Source organism: Gadus morhua, chromosome 19 (assembly GCF_902167405.1).
Source record: "Gadus morhua chromosome 19, gadMor3.0, whole genome shotgun sequence".
Lineage (NCBI taxonomy): Eukaryota > Metazoa > Chordata > Actinopteri > Gadiformes > Gadidae > Gadus > Gadus morhua.
This window is the reverse complement of record NC_044066.1, coordinates 14770952-14780034: the sequence shown is the minus strand read 5'-3', so window position 1 is coordinate 14780034 and position 9083 is coordinate 14770952.

Genomic DNA, 9083 nt, shown 5'->3' with positions numbered 1-9083 from the left:
GGACGGAGCGGAGCCGGAGGAGACGCATCACTAACTAGATGTTAACTTAATTAACCTGATACTCACAGGTCAACACAACACAGGTCCAAATAGCACACAGGCCGAGGGACAGATACGCCACAGACATGTTCAGCTACACACTGCTGATAGTACGCGACAACAGTCGCGTACTATCAGCAGTGTGTAGCTGAAGATGTCTGTCTGGGAAGCGCCGCTGGTGCTCGCTCTCTCTGCGCACACGCGCTCTGTCTTTGTGCACACTCTCACTCTCGCCCTTTCTCTCTCTATATGTGCTCTTACTACCCGGGGTCACAACAGGTAAGACCTAAAAAGAGAGACAGTTCGGACCCGTCCGAGGAGACAACACAAACGCGGTTAGTAGAGCAAACTAGATGTTAACTGATTAAAATGATACTCACAGGTCAACAAAACCCAGGTTAAGGGCTGGGTATCACTAGGTACCCCACGATACGATACTATCACGATATTTTACCCACGATAACGATAATATCACGATACAGCGATTCTGCGATTATCGATATATTGCAAGAAATTTCACCCACGATACATCACGATATCTGTGTCACTGAAGAAATTCAGAATTTATTACAAAAATATTTTATGCAAAGTAACAGAAAATTAGAAAACAAAATAACTGCAGAAAACATTTCATTGCTTAGTTTCATTCGCTCTGTTTACAGTGGATGTATCGCAATGGCGAGGCGCACACAGCCTTTAGCCGTGTTCTGTAAATATTCTAGAACACACGGGAGTCCTGGAGCTCTATATCAAAATATTATCATATAGCCTACATAGATATCTATATAATATATATTATATCCGCCAAAAGATGTGTGATCCGATATTATGAATCTCAAACGACCGCGTTGGGTTCTCCGACGTTCCTGGTTCTTCAACGTCCTCATCAATGTGAAGTAGACCGAACCACGACAAGGAGGAGAAAGGGATTGTTCCCGGGCAGCGCTTAGGCACCTCCGCCTCCGGCGGTGGTCCCTCAGCGGGTCTCAAGCTGGAGACATTCGCCGCCAACAATCCCTTTCTCCTCCATGTCGTAGTTCATGTTCTTGAGGGAGTCAAAGCCAAAGTTCCTTCCCCCCAATTCATTCTCAACCTTGGCTGAGATAACCCCCAATACGAGTCTCGTTGTAGAAATACCAGAGACGAGAGTCCGACAGAACGGTTATCCAAATAACAAGGAAGTGTACAACACTTGCGATACAGTCCTGGAGCTATATATCTAAATAATATCATATAATACATAGAAATCTATATCATTTAATACATATTATCACGGCCAAAAGCGGTGTGCGCCTCCAGACGATATAATGAATCACAAACGACTTTGTCGGGTTCTGCGACGTCTCTGGTTCTTCCACTTTCACATCAACCTGAAGTCGACTGAACCGCGCGCTGCCGGCTGCCGGCTGCCCGCTGCCGGGCGATGGTGCCTCGCGGCAACCGGCGGCATGACGCAGTTCATGTACTTCAGCCAGTCAAAGCCAAAGTTCCTTTCTCCCAATTCCTTCTCAACCATGGCTGAGATAACATAACCCCCACAACAGTCTCGTTGTGGAAATACAAGACACGTCAAAGAACCGACAAGAAACACTTGCGTTACAGTGTGTGTAATCACACAAACACACACACATGTGGCGCTCGCACGGTCGAGTCTCATTGGCGGGCCAACGTCTCTGGGCGGGCCAGGCAGAGTAAGGGGAGGAGCTGAGATTCCTGATGACGTCAAGAATACAGACATTCCAAATCAGCGCACTTGAGCCTCCGTTTTTTCAAAGGCGAGCAGAACAGCTAGTGCTCGTTTTACACCAAACGCAAGTTTTAGCAATTGGGGGACCATAGGCAGGCTAGGGGAACTCATATTTATGTTAGAAAACCTCATATTTTCATGTCATGGGACCTTTGAATATCGATATTTGGCGTCAGCATATGATAACGTCCCGCAAGACGAAATATCGCGATATGTCGCAGTATCGATATTTTGGCACACCCCTGGGTATCACTAGGTACCCCACGATACGATACTATCACGATATTTTACCCACGATAACGATAATATCACGATACAGCGATTATCGATATATTGCAAGAAATTTCACCCACGATACATCACGATATCTGTGTCACTGAAGAAATTCAGAATTTATTACAAAAACATTTTATGCAAAGTAACAGAAAATTAGAAAACAAAATAAATGCAGAAAACATTTCATTGCTTAGTTTCATTCGCTCTGTTTACAGTGGATGTATCGCAATGGCGAGGCGCACACAGCCTTTAGCCGTGTTCTGTAAATATTCTAGAACACACGGGAGTCCTGGAGCTCTATATCAAAATATTATCATATAGCCTACATAGATATCTATATCATATAATATATATTATAACCGCCAAAAGATGTGTGAGCCGATATTATGAATCTCAAACGACCGCGTTGGGTTCTCCAACGTTCCTGGTTCTTCAACGTCCTCATCAATGTGAAGTAGACTGAACCACGACAAGGAGGAGAAAGGGATTGTTCCCGGGCAGCGCATAGGCACCTCCGCCTCCGGCGGTGGTCCCTCAGCGCCGCGGGTCTCAAGCTGGAAACATTCGCCGCCAACAATCCCTTTCTCCTCCATGTCGTGGTTCTTGTTCTTGAGGGAGTCAAAGCCAAAGTTCCTTCCCCCCAATTCATTCTCAACCTTGGCTGAGATAACCCCCAATACGAGTCTCGTTGTAGAAATACCAGAGACGAGAGTCCGACAGAACGGTTATCCAAATAACAAGGAAGTGTACAACACTTGCGATACAGTCCTGGAGCTCTATATCTAAATAATATCATATAATACATAGAAATCTATATCATTTAATACATATTATCATGGCCAAAAGCGGTGTGCGCCTCCAGACGATATAATGAATCACAAACGACTTTGTCGGGTTCTGCGACGTCTCTGGTTCTTCCACTTTCACATCAACCTGAAGTCGACTGAACCGCGCGCTGCCTGCTGCCGGCTGCCCGCTGCCGGGCGATGGTGCCTCGCGGCAACCGGCGGCATGACGCAGTTCATGTACTTCAGCCAGTCAAAGCCAAAGTTCCTTTCTCCCAATTCCTTCTCAACCATGGCTGAGATAACATAACCCCCACAACAGTCTCGTTGTGGAAATACAAGACACGTCAAAGAACCGACAAGAAACACTTGCGTTACAGTGTGTGTATTCACACAAACACACACACATGTGGCGCTCGCACGGTCGAGTCTCATTGGTGGGCCAACGTCTCTGGGCGGGCCAGGCAGAGTAAGGGGAGGAGCTGAGATTCCTGATGACGTCAAGAATACAGACATTCCAAATCAGCGCACTTGAGCCTCCGTTTTTTCAAAGGCGAGCAGAACAGCTAGTGCTCGTTTTACACCAAACGCAAGTTTTAGCAATTGGGGGACCATAGGCAGGCTAGGGGAACTCATATTTATGTTAGAAAACCTCATAAAGTGAGATTTTCATGTCATGGGACCTTTAAATATCGATATTTGGCGTCAGCATATCGATAACGTCCCGCAAGACGAAATATCGCGATATGTCGCAGTATCGATATTTTGGCACACCCCTAGTTAACAGAGCACACAGGCCGAGGGGGGAACACGCCGCAGACATCTCCAGCTGAGAAAGAGGCGCCCGACTAGCGCTTTAAAGGAGCGAGAGGCTCCCCGCCCGAGCCGCTGAACCTCTCTCCCCCTCCCACACAACCTGAATCCCTTCTCTCTCTCCCCCTCCCACACAACCTGAATCCTCTCTCTCTCTCTCCCTCTCCCTCCCTCTCCCCCTCCCACACAACCTGAATCCTCCCTCTCCCCCCCTCTCTCTCTCCCCCTCTCTCTCTCCCCCTCCCACACAACCTGAATCCTCTCTCTCTCTCTCTCCCTCTCCCTCCCTCTCCCCCTCCCACACAACCTGAATCCTCCCTCTCCCCCCCTCTCCCTCTCCCCCTCCCACACAACCTGAATCCTCCCTCTCTCCCCCTCTCTCTCTCCCCCTCCCACACAACCTGAATCCTCTCTCTCTCTCCCTCTCCCTCTCTCTCTCCCCCTCCCACACAACCTGAATCCTCTCTCTCTCTCCCTCTCCCTCTCTCTCTCCCCCTCCCACACAACCTGAATCCTCTCTCTCTCTCCCTCTCCCTCTCTCTCTCCCACACAACCTGAATCCTCTCTCCCCCTCCCCCTCCCACACAACCTGAATCCTCCCTCTCTCCCCCTCTCTCTCTCCCCCTCCCACACAACCTGAATCCTCTCTCTCTCTCTCCCTCCCCCCTCTCTCTCTCCCCCTCCCACACAACCTGAATCCTCTCTCTCTCTCCCTCTCCCTCTCCCTCTCCCTCTCCCTCTCCCACACAACCTGAATCCCTTCTCCCTCTCCCCCACCCACACAACCTGAATCCTCTCTCTCTCTCCCCCTCCCACACAACCTGAATCCTCTCTCTCTCTCCCTCTCCCTTCTCTCTCTCCCCCTCCCACACAACCTGAATCCTCTCTCTCTCTCCCTCTCCCTTCTCTCTCTCCCCCTCCCACACAACCTGAATCCTCTCTCTCTCCCTCCTCCCTCTCCCTCTCCCTCTCTCTCTCCCCCTCCCACACAACCTGAATTCTCTCTCTCTCTCTCTCTCTCTCTCTCTCTCTCTCGCTCTCTCGGAGCTCTCGCGGAGCTCCTCTCTCTCTCTCTCTCTCTCTCTCTCTCTCTCTCTCTCTCTCTCTCTCTCTCTCTCTCTCTCTCTCTCTCTCTCTCTCTCTCTCTCTCTCTCTCTCTCTCTCTCTCTCTCTCTCTCTCTCTCTCTCTCTCTCGTCCCTACAGTTTGGCCCAGCTCAAAGGAACTAATACAGTATCAAACATTTAACCCCCAGTTGGTTCAATAAACCCAAAATATTGTAATCACGAACCTACGAAAATGAACGACAATGGAGTTAACCCAACAATGTATTCAAAAATCATCCACTACGACTTTAAACCAGTAAGAGTGAGACACATGTCTAAGTATTGGTCTCAAACAAGGGTTGCCAACTCTCATTCATCTGGCGTGGTGACACTAACGCTTTCAGCATCAATCTCACGGAAGAAATATCACGCCAGAAATAGCCCATCTTTTTAAAGATGATATTAATCAACTTTTGTTTGCCAAATCACTCACTACTAGACCACAGAATATACAGAAAACATGCATGTTAGATCCATCTCCCGATCTATCGATTCGGACCAACCGCATTGACTGTAGTGCAGCATGATCTACAACATCCTCCGTGCACCGTTCTCTGTTGATCGCTGCTCCCTTGCGTCTTTTAGTTGGGCGTGAAAAGTTTAGTGAAATGCACGCGTTTGGGAAGAGGAAAATGAAGTGGTTGCAATGCATTCTTTGTGTCTACACGAGATAAATATTTAGTTTTCTTTTATCACAGACACATATATTGGTAGATGTTATTTTCTTTACCTTAATAATAATAATAATAAATAAAATTGATATAGCGCTTAATATGGTACTCTAAGACGCTTTGCATATTGCCCTATCAAAACTAGCTAACTAACCTTGACATGTTTCGAAGGATATATTTCCGTCTTCACATCAGCTGATAAGAACGCGTCGAAAAATGTCAAGGTAAATAAAATAACATCTACCAATATATGTGTCTGTGATAAAAGAAAACTATAAATATTTAGGAAGATAAAGTTTTGGTTAAGGTCTGACAAAGCAAATAAATACCTCAAACTAGTGCTGTCATTTTAAAATAACGTTACGTTTGTTTTATTACTGTTTCTTTAACGCAATTAATGCAGATACTCCGCTATTTAGTTTCATTGGCTTATTAGAGCTTGTACTGCTCAATACTTAACCTAAAATTACGGCCAGGGTATCAAAATGAACGAGAACATCTAATGTGCATTTGTATGGGATTTTCAACATCTGAACAAGGAGAAAGATGGCGGAAAGATACCTCAACGAGCTTTTCAGAGAACTTCTCTCTTCCATGATCCTTTCCAGAAACTCTTCTAGTCTCTCTCCCTCCTACCATTTGTCTACCGTCTCTCTGCCTCTCTGTGTGGACTGTGGACCTTGTTGGAATCCAACTAGAACTTAGTTAGTTTGGTGTTGCTTAACCTATATTTGATTTATATTACAAGTGCCTTTCAAGCTAAGCACGGCAAGAACCAGTCAATATCAATTTACTGAATCTCTTGGCTTATAGGCTACATAATCCATAGGCTATGTTACAGTTTAAAGTATTTCATTCTGAGTCATTAATATCGTTGTTACTTTAATATCTGTCATTAGGCCAAATAAAATCACATTTGGCATTGAGCGGGGTCCAAGTAAGCTATTCCCGCGATATAGACCCTAAAGGTTTTCTCATGGTTTGGAAGCCATCCTCAAACAAAATTACAAGGTGTCTTATGTAGCCTAGGCTATCAACCAATAACCAAATGACTGAACTAATTAAAGAGTATGACACACTGTTACCTTCTGTTCAATTCCTTCTTTCTGGGTCGGACTTGGAAGAAATTCTGAGGTCTTGGTTAAATACATATCTATGGCAGCAGGTGTCAGTATACAGCTGCGTTCCCATGTCTGGGGTTTCCTGGGAAGCTGGGGTAACTTTTATGTGTCCCTTTTGTTTTTGAGATTTCTCATTGTTTTGTTGTTGTTTTACATGTTTGTTATTTAATCTCATCCGTCTTTATTTTTCCATAAATCAGGTTATTCGAAGTAAAAGAGGACTTTCTTGTAAAAAAAAATTAGCGTTAACCTTTCCTGTTCTTTGACTCAGACCGTAGTCGGCACACTCACTCAACGCGCGCGCGCATACCCAGACCCACACCCACACACACACACACACACACACACACACACGGTGTGTGGGGGGGGGGGGGGGGGAAGAGAGAAATCACGCAAAATGTGCAGATCTGAACATTTTACGTCATCCCCAGCAATATGAAAAAGATACGTATACATTATGCTGAAAAATGTACATTGGATGAGTTTGTCTTCTGCCATGATTGTTGCCTTTAAAAAACAAGTTGCACACTTGATGACCTCGGAACTCGAACCCACTTGTATAGCGCGTGTCCATACACCCATAGTTATGAAAGCCAGATGTATTAAATAACTTCATGATAAGAGCATCGACCACCGACATAGTTCGTATTCAAAGGCAAAGCAAGGGCATGACCATTAAACCAACAGCTACTAGGCTAATGTGCATTTCAAAAGTGGTCTTACCTGAAGTTGATACTCCCGATCGAGTGTTCTTGCGCTCGGGGTTCAGCCTGATTAAACTTTCCATCATGTCATGAATATACAATATCTCAGCTTCTCCTCGTCCCAGATAAACGTTAGCTTGATAAACCTGAGCTTGATACACATTTGCTCCGGTGCAGTTAGGGTGACCATATTTTCATTTGGGAAAACCAGGACACCTTGTCGGGGGGGGGTTGAAGGTGGGGCGGCTGGGGGGTGGGTGGTCATGTGGAGGATGCTGCTGCTTTAATAGTAGGCCTATTTTATTATTATTCAATTATACCGGTATATTATATTATATAGATAGAACAAGATATTTACAGTTGGTTTATTAAAAATGCTTTTCAGTAAAAGCCTCCGCTGCATTCACTGCATCCTCGTTCCCTGGTCTGAGAAAGTACTTTGTGTTCGAGCTAGCACTACCCTCGCCTCGGACAGCTGTTTTGTGCTTCTCGGTGTCCAGGTGGATTTTCAGATCTTTTGCACCTCCATTGGACACCGAGACATATGTGCCTGCTTTGCACACTGTGCACAAGCCTTCCCATTTGTCTCGACCCGGTCTGAAAGCCGGGAAACTCTTTTGTAATTCGTCGGTAAACGAGCACTTGCGCTTCGGCATGTTGCTTGCGTATGACTGACAGTCACGTTGTCTACGTTCTAATTAATAGGGCTGACAGCATTGGGGCGGGGATTAGGCAACGTCGCACGCAGCGCCGTGGGCAGTGCCCTAGTGCATGTAAATGTAATGGTCCAAAGAAGGTAATTTTAAAAACCAGGACATTTCCTCACTTTCTAAAAATAACCCGGGACACCCGGGACAGGACGTGAAATACGGACATGTCCCGGGAAATACGGACGCATGGTCACCCTAAGTTAGCCTAGCCTCCTCGTCTACCTTTCAGTGTTTCCAACTCTTTAGTAAGAAAAGTAGCTATTGGCTCCCCGGCGCTAGAAGTCGCTAGATGACGTCATCACATAATTTACATAACCGGAAGTAAAAAACCCATTCGTTTTCTCCATAGCCATCATAAAACATTATAGCCCTAATTTCATCACCATCCAAGGGAGACTTACACGACTTGATATAAGGCCCTGTACATGACAAAGTTTGCATGGTATCAACCTCGTTTTAAGAAAAACATAGTTTATGGCACAGAAATAGTGACAGTATGCTAGTGTATCGTCTCCAATAAACGGCTTTATCCAGCCCTTAAAAGCAGTGTTTGCTTCCCACTCTTTTCTATATTTGTGTTGGTACAGTTTTGACTGCGACATGGTAAAGAAAGTTTGTGTAGCCTATTTGTCACAGAAAGGCACACACGCACCGAGGACAAGGTGAGGTGAGTAGTGACTGAGCCTGAGGCAGTGCGAGTCAAACTGTAACAGTGATTTATTTAGTGCAGTGATTTATTATTTTATTTAAACAAAGAAAATATGACATTATCCCGCCCTGACTGTAACCAGGGGGCGGGATCAGTCGGCGGCGGCTTGCTGGCCGGGACGCGGATTCATTTGCAGCCCGGATGCCGAGGCGTGAACGTCTCCTGTTAGCTCCTGCTAACAGAGCAGCTGGGAGGGACTGCTGCGCGAGGACTGGGCCGCCTGTAAGTGCTTTGAGACGGGGGAGGGGCCGCGCAGGCACCCGCTGATCGTTGTAAAGAGATAATAGCGATAGGCCTACGTGCTTTCACCTCAAAAAGTCGCCAATAACAGAAAAATAAGCTAGATTTGTCGCTTGTCGCTTAAAAAAAAAAAAAAGTCGCCAAAGGTGTCTGAAAAGTCGCT